Source organism: Cajanus cajan, chromosome 3 (genome assembly GCF_000230855.2).
Source record: "Cajanus cajan strain Asha chromosome 3, NIPB_CcT2T_4, whole genome shotgun sequence".
Lineage (NCBI taxonomy): Eukaryota > Viridiplantae > Streptophyta > Magnoliopsida > Fabales > Fabaceae > Cajanus > Cajanus cajan.
In genome coordinates, this window is record NC_138519.1 from 81087946 (window position 1) to 81096973 (window position 9028).

The 9028-nt window shown below is 35.5% G+C and overlaps 1 long non-coding RNA gene across 1 annotated transcript; it reads right to left on the reverse strand.

The window, feature by feature from the left end:
- Positions 1–1300: 1300 nt before the first annotated feature.
- LOC145955933 (uncharacterized) lies at positions 1301–9028 on the reverse strand. The gene is made up of 3 exons (XR_014432702.1): positions 8430–9028; positions 7362–7449; positions 1301–2165 (listed from the first exon to the last, which is right to left on the reverse strand). It is a non-coding gene; the product is annotated as an uncharacterized LOC145955933 (long non-coding RNA).

Below are 9028 nucleotides of genomic sequence, written 5' to 3' on the forward strand. Positions count from 1 at the left end.
AATCTTGAATTGAACGTGCGAAGTTCTTCCTTTTCTTTCTTCTCCTTTTGTGCTTAAGGTCAAGGTAAAAGAAGCTTTGTTTTTACTTTGTTGAATTGCATATTGATTGTTGTTTGAAATTTATTTATTTGTTGATTAATTGATTGGGGTGAATAAAAGATGATAAGTTGTTCACATTTTTTGTTTTTTCTTGGAAATGTTTCGGATGGAACTTAGTGATCTCAAAGTGCAGTGGATACATGTCGATTTTTAAGTTATTTTTGAGTTGTTTATGTTACTTGGTTATAGAATTTTAAGTTGCATGTGGTTGAAATTTTACGTTTTAGGTGGATTAGGCAAATTAAATTATGCATAAGTATGAAAATTGTCATTGTGTCAAGTGCACCTTCATGGCACCGAGCATAACTCAATTTAGGGGTGTTTTGTCTCTCTCGTGTAGAATGTAAAATTGGTGGCATCAATCATGAGGAGAAAGAATTGTCTATGGTTTGATCACATCGAACGTTAAGTTGAATGGCACTAAACATGGGGAGAAAGGATCATATCTGATTGGATTGACGTTAGGCGCCAATGGAATTGCACCAAGCATGAATTAGGTAAAGGCTTTTATGTCTAATTAGAGTTGAACATGGGTGTTGTCATACCAGGTGCAAGAGCGTGAGAGGCTCTCTACCTCGACCACACAAATACATTTAGTTTGGTGTTAGATGTGGGTGAGACATGAAGCCCATGCCTTTATTGTGTTGGGGGTGGGTTACATGATTTTAATGTGATATTTTAAGTTGTTTTATGATTGAAAGATGATGAAGATGGTATGATGATAACTCATTACGTTTCAAGTCGATACACTGTATAATGATATTTATTTTGCTAGGTTGTGAGTTGATAGATAATTAAGTTGTGAAGTTGTACGGTGTTGTAGTTGATTAAGCGTTAAGTTGATAAGCATGTGGTACATATAAATGTCTTTGCTAAGATACATAAAGACTAAAGGAGGGTCAAAAATGTCTTAGAAAATACAATATCTCATTGTGTATATATAAATTAGTGTTATGATTGCCCAGTTGAAAACCCTTCGGTAAATAAGATGGTTTCTAAATGAGTAGCTGTTATAAGTTGTCTTCTTTAAGTTTATGTGAAATCCGTGTATGGACAAGGTTGAAACATGCATGTATAAAGTGACTAACCAAGTAAAATACAAAGGTCGGGGAATCATTAAGTTATATTATGTTGCAAGTTGTTTGTGCAATACTTGATAACAAGTTATAGTTGCATGATGAGATGAATGTTGTTATTTAAGTTGCCTAAATTATTACTTAATACTGTGATTATATGTTGATTCATTTCACAAGCTTACCCTTTTCTTTTTCCAATGATATATTTTTACATATTACATGTATATTATATATATGTACAAGGTATGTATGAGACTCCTAAGAGGATCCATGTTTCTAGTTTAATTGGAAAAAATGTTTTAAGTCTTAAATATTGTATACATATAATTGTTGCATGCTTATTTTCACTGTGTAATAGTTGAACTATACTGAATATAGTAATATGTCAATTTGTTATAAAATCACAACTTATTACTTGCAATTTTATTTCATTTTTTGTCTTATTTTTATCACATCCATGTGTATGATTTATGTGACACCCTCTACCCCATTATTAATATACAACAAATGTAACAATAAAATATTTCTTTTATTCTTTTTGGGTAAATAAAATCTTTCATAGTTGACAAATATTTCAAATATCACAAGGTAGAAGATTCACATTCGTAACTCATAAATCATAACTACAGTGTAAAAGAATTATAAAAGAAAAGAAGTTAAGATTTTCAATACAATTTAGTGAAAAACAAGAAATCATATATATACAAATAATAATAAAGGAAATATAAATTAACTCCAGTAAAGGTGGCAGTGCCTCCTGGTTAGGAATTAATGTATACTCCCAGATCATATAATAATAAATATAACAAAGATGTACATTTTGGTCTTTTCTCAAGAACGTTCAAAATTACATAAGAAGAGAAAATTAAAGCTTTTTAATATAATAACATCCCAAAATAAACCTAGCTATGCCCGACGTCACATCCTATCAGAGCATGCCCCACTGAAGCCTTTAAGCCTCATCACCAACATCCCCATGATGCTGATCATCTGCAACATAATTTAAAACATATACAGAAATAACAAGGGAGTGAGAAACATCTCACTCAGTTTCAGATGCAGAAATAAAGGCTAGATAGCACCCACACACACAACAAATATAAGTCACTTATAAACAGTACATATACATCAACAATATCACATATATATTCATCTATCATGCAATGATGTCATGATCTTGACTTATAAATGCATGCATGTGGCACCATAAGGAAGTTTCACATATCATCACTGGTGACCCTAAGGCACACCTGGTTACATCACTGGTGACCCAAAGGTACACCTGGTTACATCACTGGTGACCCGAAGGTACACCTGGTTAGCAAGTTACATCGCTGGTGACCCGAAGGTACACCTCGTTAGCAAGTTACATCACTGGTGACCCCAAGGTACACCTCGTTAGCAAGTTACATCACTGGTATGCGGCCTCAGCGGCACACCTGGAATAATATATGCGTATGATGCATGTCATACCATCATAATCTCATTGACTCAATATTTAACTTGTTACATAATTTCATTTAGTACATCATGTCCTCATTTGTCATAGTCTCATAATCACATGTCTCAATAGTCCATTCATAGGTCTCATGTCATTTGTCCATATTTCACAAGGTCATGTCATAAATACTCCTCTTAAGGTCCGCATAGGTATTCACAGAGATCCAGAGAGCATTCTTATTCATATTAAAACTCATTTATTATTAACATTAATTTCATATTCATTTATTACTTTCAACAAAGAAAAAGGTAGAGTAAATAGAAAATCAGACAGAACAACGGCACTTTCAACAAAACAAAGTAGAATAAATAGAAAATCGGACAGAACAACGGCACCTTCAACAAAAAGCAAAGTAGAGTAAATAGAAATTTAGACAGAACAACAGCAAAGGATTGGGGGCCAATCCGACAAACAACTATCCAACAATTATCCCCACACCCCTGAGCGAGGTTCTCACTCCCCCCTTACTTGGATAGGCGGAGTTGGAACTTGGGCAGGGTCTCCTCCTCTGGATCCTCTCTTTCTTCCCTCTCTTTCTTTCTTTCTTTCTCTCTCTCTCTCTCTCTCTCTCTCTCTCCTCTTTCTCTCTCTAAGAGTACCACTTCTTGCTCAATATAAATTTTTCACCCCCCTTGGCCCTATTTATAGGCAATCTGACGCACCCGGAACGGCCCGTACTGATTTCGGAACGGCCCGTTCCGGATCCTTCAAACGTGGGCAAATTTCTCAACTGGAACGGCCCGTTCCAAAATCGGAACGCCCGTTCCCAAAAAGCAGAACGGCCCGTTCTGAAACCAAACGGCCCGTTCTCAATCTCAGCAGAACGCCCCGTACTGCTTCCAGAACGGCCCGTTCTCCATACCAGAACGGCCCGTTCCAGGCCCGTTCTGGGTCTTCAAAAACAAGCATATTCCTTCTTTTGGAACGGCCCGTTCTGCATTTGGAACGGCCCGTTCCGACACCCAGAAATACCCTTATTCCTTTATTAAAATTACGAAAATGCCATCAATAATTACGAAAATGCCATTACTAATAAGAATATCCTTTTAAGGAAATTGGGGTGTTACAATTCTCCCCTCCTTTTAGAAATTTCGTCCCCGAAATTTACCTGAAAACAAAAATAGATAAGTTTCTCGCATCTTGCTTTCTAACTCCCATGTAGCACTTTCTTCAAAATTTCCTTATTGATATACAACTCTATCAATCTCTCCAAGAAATGTCTAATGTTAAGAAGTTCAAGGTGAGCAGACCTGGTAAGCCTATCCATTAATCCAAATAAGATCAAATTTCTTAAGAATATCATACATAACTACAACTAAATCCATAGATACAGAATCTTATTTTCAAATTAGAACGTCTAAAGGTTGTATTAAATCTGAAAGTTTTTGGTGTTCTACCTTAACTTTCTAACATACTAAGCAAGCATACACAAATTCCTCCACTTCCTCCGTCATCTTAGGCCACCAAAACATATTGATACATCTTAGTAACTCCTAGATGAATACTAAGACTGCTCTTATGACCTTCTTCCAAGATTGCTCTCTTAAGTTCTGGCACATTTGGAATATACAACCCATCCTTAAATCTCAACACTCCATCCACTCCAAATTTAAACTTACTTTCTACACCTTGATTCAACTTCTCTACTTCTCTTTAGACCATCATGTTTCCGCTGCGCCACTTTGATACATTTCAGTGACTCTGAAATAAATGCTAAAAATATTCTTATGTCCTTTCTTTAAGATCATCTTCCTTAATTTGGGTTTACTAGGCACATAGATTATATCCTTGTATCCCGAAACACCATCAACTTCCACTTGTAAAAGGCTATTTATATTCCTACCAATCTTTTTCACTTGGGTCACTAAGAAAGAATCTAACTCCTGAGTCTTCTAATCTCATTATTAATCCTTTCAACATATTCAATTCAATGTTCCTAAGGGTGAGCTCACACATCATGCTTAAGTTTCTAATCTACTCAATCAAACTCAACCCTTATATCATCAAAATGATAGATAAATGTTCATCCTACTCAGGACATTTGTCACCATATTAGTTTAACTTGTATAATCTTCTCCAATGATTAGGCACCTAATTGTAAGTTCATTATGTACTCATACTCGGTCTTCAAGTCTTACCACTTTATTTATACTCCAAGAAAACTCTTATTCACTATCTTGTCCTATAATCTCATACCTGGCCACCAAAATGAATCGACTAATATGCTTATTCAATATCCTTTGAATAATCCATTCGTTAATCGAGTCATACAAAGTCCCTTACTACTAGGAGTAATTTCACAAATCAAACTTAAATTCCTAACTTGAGCCAAAAGATATATCTCTTTGACCATAAAGAAAGATAAATATAGATATTTCCTATTCAAAGCATCGACTGCTATAGGTTTACCCAGATAACAACTAAGATTAAAATCTTAATCCTTACAATTTCCAACTATCTCTTCTATCTCATATTCAATTCCTTCGGATCAAACAGATATTTAAGATCCTTATAATCACTAAATATCTCAATAATATTTCTAAAATCTCAAGCGTAACTATTACAACTTCTAATTCAAGGTAATTTCTCTCATGAATTTTCCATTTCCTAGATGCTTAAAAACATAAGTTACTACCTTTGCATCAATAATCCACCCAAACCTGTCTCAAAGTCATCACTATATCCCACATAAGACTTACTAGAGTCAGGTAATATTATCACTAGTCAATCTTGCCATAAGAGTTAGAACTACTCTTATACTTACTATCTCACATAAAGACAATTCCCCTCATAGTGAATGTAGTCAAGGGCAATGCTATCCTAGAAATTCTTTCAATAAATCTCCAATAGTAAGCCTCATAAAACTTTTATTCTCGCTAACTTGCTTAGATATCTCTCTGCTTAAACATAACTTCTACCTAAGACAGATTCATGTTCACCTTAACTGAAATTTACAGGGACTAGAAAACTTAACATACAACCGTCTTGGATATGTCTTCACCTTCAACTACAATATGATCATATCACATCCTAAGATCAATATCACTAACCATACAACATTCACCATTTGATCCCTAAGGTCTTCTATTCACATATCGACATACATGCACATCAAGTCATATTAGAATGCCTACTTTAAACCTTCATATATATCATCCATAAGCACGTACATGAACAACCTTTACCACATAGCATCATATAACCTTAAACAACCTCACAATCTACACGAAAACACCTCAAAACATGTCAATTCTTAGCCTTGTATTGCCTACTAATCCGAAAACATTATTATACAGACTAACTTCTATTTTTAACAACTATCAAAGAAAACAACACATAAAGAGTTCTACTCATCCACGTGATATCAACCTATCACTAAGTGAATAGGCTACAACTCTTAGTGAGACATGAGATTTAAAAAAAAAAAATCATTTTCTTAGCTAAAAATTCAAAAATCACCATAGATATATTCAATGCTTACCACTAGACCTTTGATCACCAAAGTTGTTGTAACGGGAGTGCAAACATTCTCTACACACTAACGCATCAGCATCTATGCCACAAAATACCTTAATCCTTCTAAACTTACTCCTTTCTACCTGAAATTCATATCAAAGTTTCCCACTACAATTCTAAACCAAATAACTCACCTATTCAGTACAAAAGGCTTAGAAAATAAAATTTTCATGCAACCATCAAACTCTAAAGATCATCAACACTTCAATCTCTCCTTAAGAATACCAAAACTCCAATTCTCAACATACCTCATCTTTGGATTCAATTGCTACAACTATAGCTTTCAAAAATTTCACCAATCATAAATTCTTAATACACTTTAAAATAAATCAATGTCTTACCCAAATCTAAGGTCTCAATAGTTCCCACAATATTAACAACATATTTCGTCTACCACTACTCGCACATATGCTTGCAACACAAGCGATATTACTCAACCACCACTTCTTACGTAAGTATCAAACAATTAAGCAATCATAAGAATGAAGAAGAAAGGTCATAATGGTATTAGCTGACACTATCATGACTATCATTCCTCTAATTAAAAAAAAAAAACTTAACAATATCAAACTTTACAATATCAACACAAGGAGAACATCATCATTATCATTATCAAAGCAAAACATCATCAAAGCAAAGCATCATCAAAGTATACAATAAACAAAACAATGTCAGTGTACACAACAGAATCTCGATAAGTCACGGCCGATTAGATCGACCTGCTCTGATACCACTAAATGTGACACCCTCTACCCCATTATTAATATACAACAAATGTAACAATAAAATATTTCTTTTATTCTTTTTGGGTAAATAAAATCTTTCATAGTTGACAAATATTTCAAATATCACAAGGTAGAAGATTCACATTCGTAACTCATAAATCATAACTACAGTGTAAAAGAATTATAAAAGAAAAGAAGTTAAGATTTTCAATACAATTTAGTGAAAAACAAGAAATCATATATATACAAATAATAATAAAGGAAATATAAATTAACTCCAGTAAAGGTGGCAGTGCCTCCTGGTTAGGAATTAATGTATACTCCCAGATCATATAATAATAAATATAACAAAGATGTACATTTTGGTCTTTTCTCAAGAACGTTCAAAATTACATAAGAAGAGAAAATTAAAGCTTTTTAATATAATAACATCCCAAAATAAACCTAGCTATGCCCGACGTCACATCCTATCAGAGCATGCCCCACTGAAGCCTTTAAGCCTCATCACCAACATCCCCATGATGCTGATCATCTGCAACATAATTTAAAACATATACAGAAATAACAAGGGAGTGAGAAACATCTCACTCAGTTTCAGATGCAGAAATAAAGGCTAGATAGCACCCACACACACAACAAATATAAGTCACTTATAAACAGTACATATACATCAACAATATCACATATATATTCATCTATCATGCAATGATGTCATGATCTTGACTTATAAATGCATGCATGTGGCACCATAAGGAAGTTTCACATATCATCACTGGTGACCCTAAGGCACACCTGGTTACATCACTGGTGACCCAAAGGTACACCTGGTTACATCACTGGTGACCCGAAGGTACACCTGGTTAGCAAGTTACATCGCTGGTGACCCGAAGGTACACCTCGTTAGCAAGTTACATCACTGGTGACCCCAAGGTACACCTCGTTAGCAAGTTACATCACTGGTATGCGGCCTCAGCGGCACACCTGGAATAATATATGCGTATGATGCATGTCATACCATCATAATCTCATTGACTCAATATTTAACTTGTTACATAATTTCATTTAGTACATCATGTCCTCATTTGTCATAGTCTCATAATCACATGTCTCAATAGTCCATTCATAGGTCTCATGTCATTTGTCCATATTTCACAAGGTCATGTCATAAATACTCCTCTTAAGGTCCGCATAGGTATTCACAGAGATCCAGAGAGCATTCTTATTCATATTAAAACTCATTTATTATTAACATTGATTTCATATTCATTTATTACTTTCAACAAAGAAAAAGGTAGAGTAAATAGAAAATCAGACAGAACAACGGCACTTTCAACAAAACAAAGTAGAATAAATAGAAAATCGGACAGAACAACGGCACCTTCAACAAAAAGCAAAGTAGAGTAAATAGAAATTTAGACAGAACAACAGCAAAGGATTGGGGGCCAATCCGACAAACAACTATCCAACAATTATCCCCACACCCCTGAGCGAGGTTCTCACTCCCCCCCTTACCTGGATAGGCGGAGTTGGAACTTGGGCAGGGTCTCCTCCTCTGGATCCTCTCTTTCTTCCCTCTCTTTCTTTCTTTCTTCTCTCTCTCTCTCTCTCTCTCTCTCTCTCTCTCTCTCTCTCCTCTTTCTCTCTCTAAGAGTACCACTTCTTGCTCAATATAAATTTTTCACCCCCCTTGGCCCTATTTATAGGCAATCTGACGCACCCGGAACGGCCCGTACTGATTTCGGAACGGCCCGTTCCGGATCCTTCAAACGTGGGCAAATTTCTCAACTGGAACGGCCCGTTCCAAAATCGGAACGCCCGTTCCCAAAAAGCAGAACGGCCCGTTCTGAAACCAGAACGGCCCGTTCTCAATCTCAGCAGAACGCCCCGTACTGCTTCCAGAACGGCCCGTTCTCCATACCAGAACGGCCCGTTCCAGGCCCGTTCTGGGTCTTCAAAAACAAGCATATTCCTTCTTTTGGAACGGCCCGTTCTGCATTTGGAACGGCCCGTTCCGACACCCAGAAATACCCTTATTCCTTTATTAAAATTACGAAAATGCCATCAATAATTACGAAAATGCCATTACTAATAAGAATATCCTTTTAAGGAAA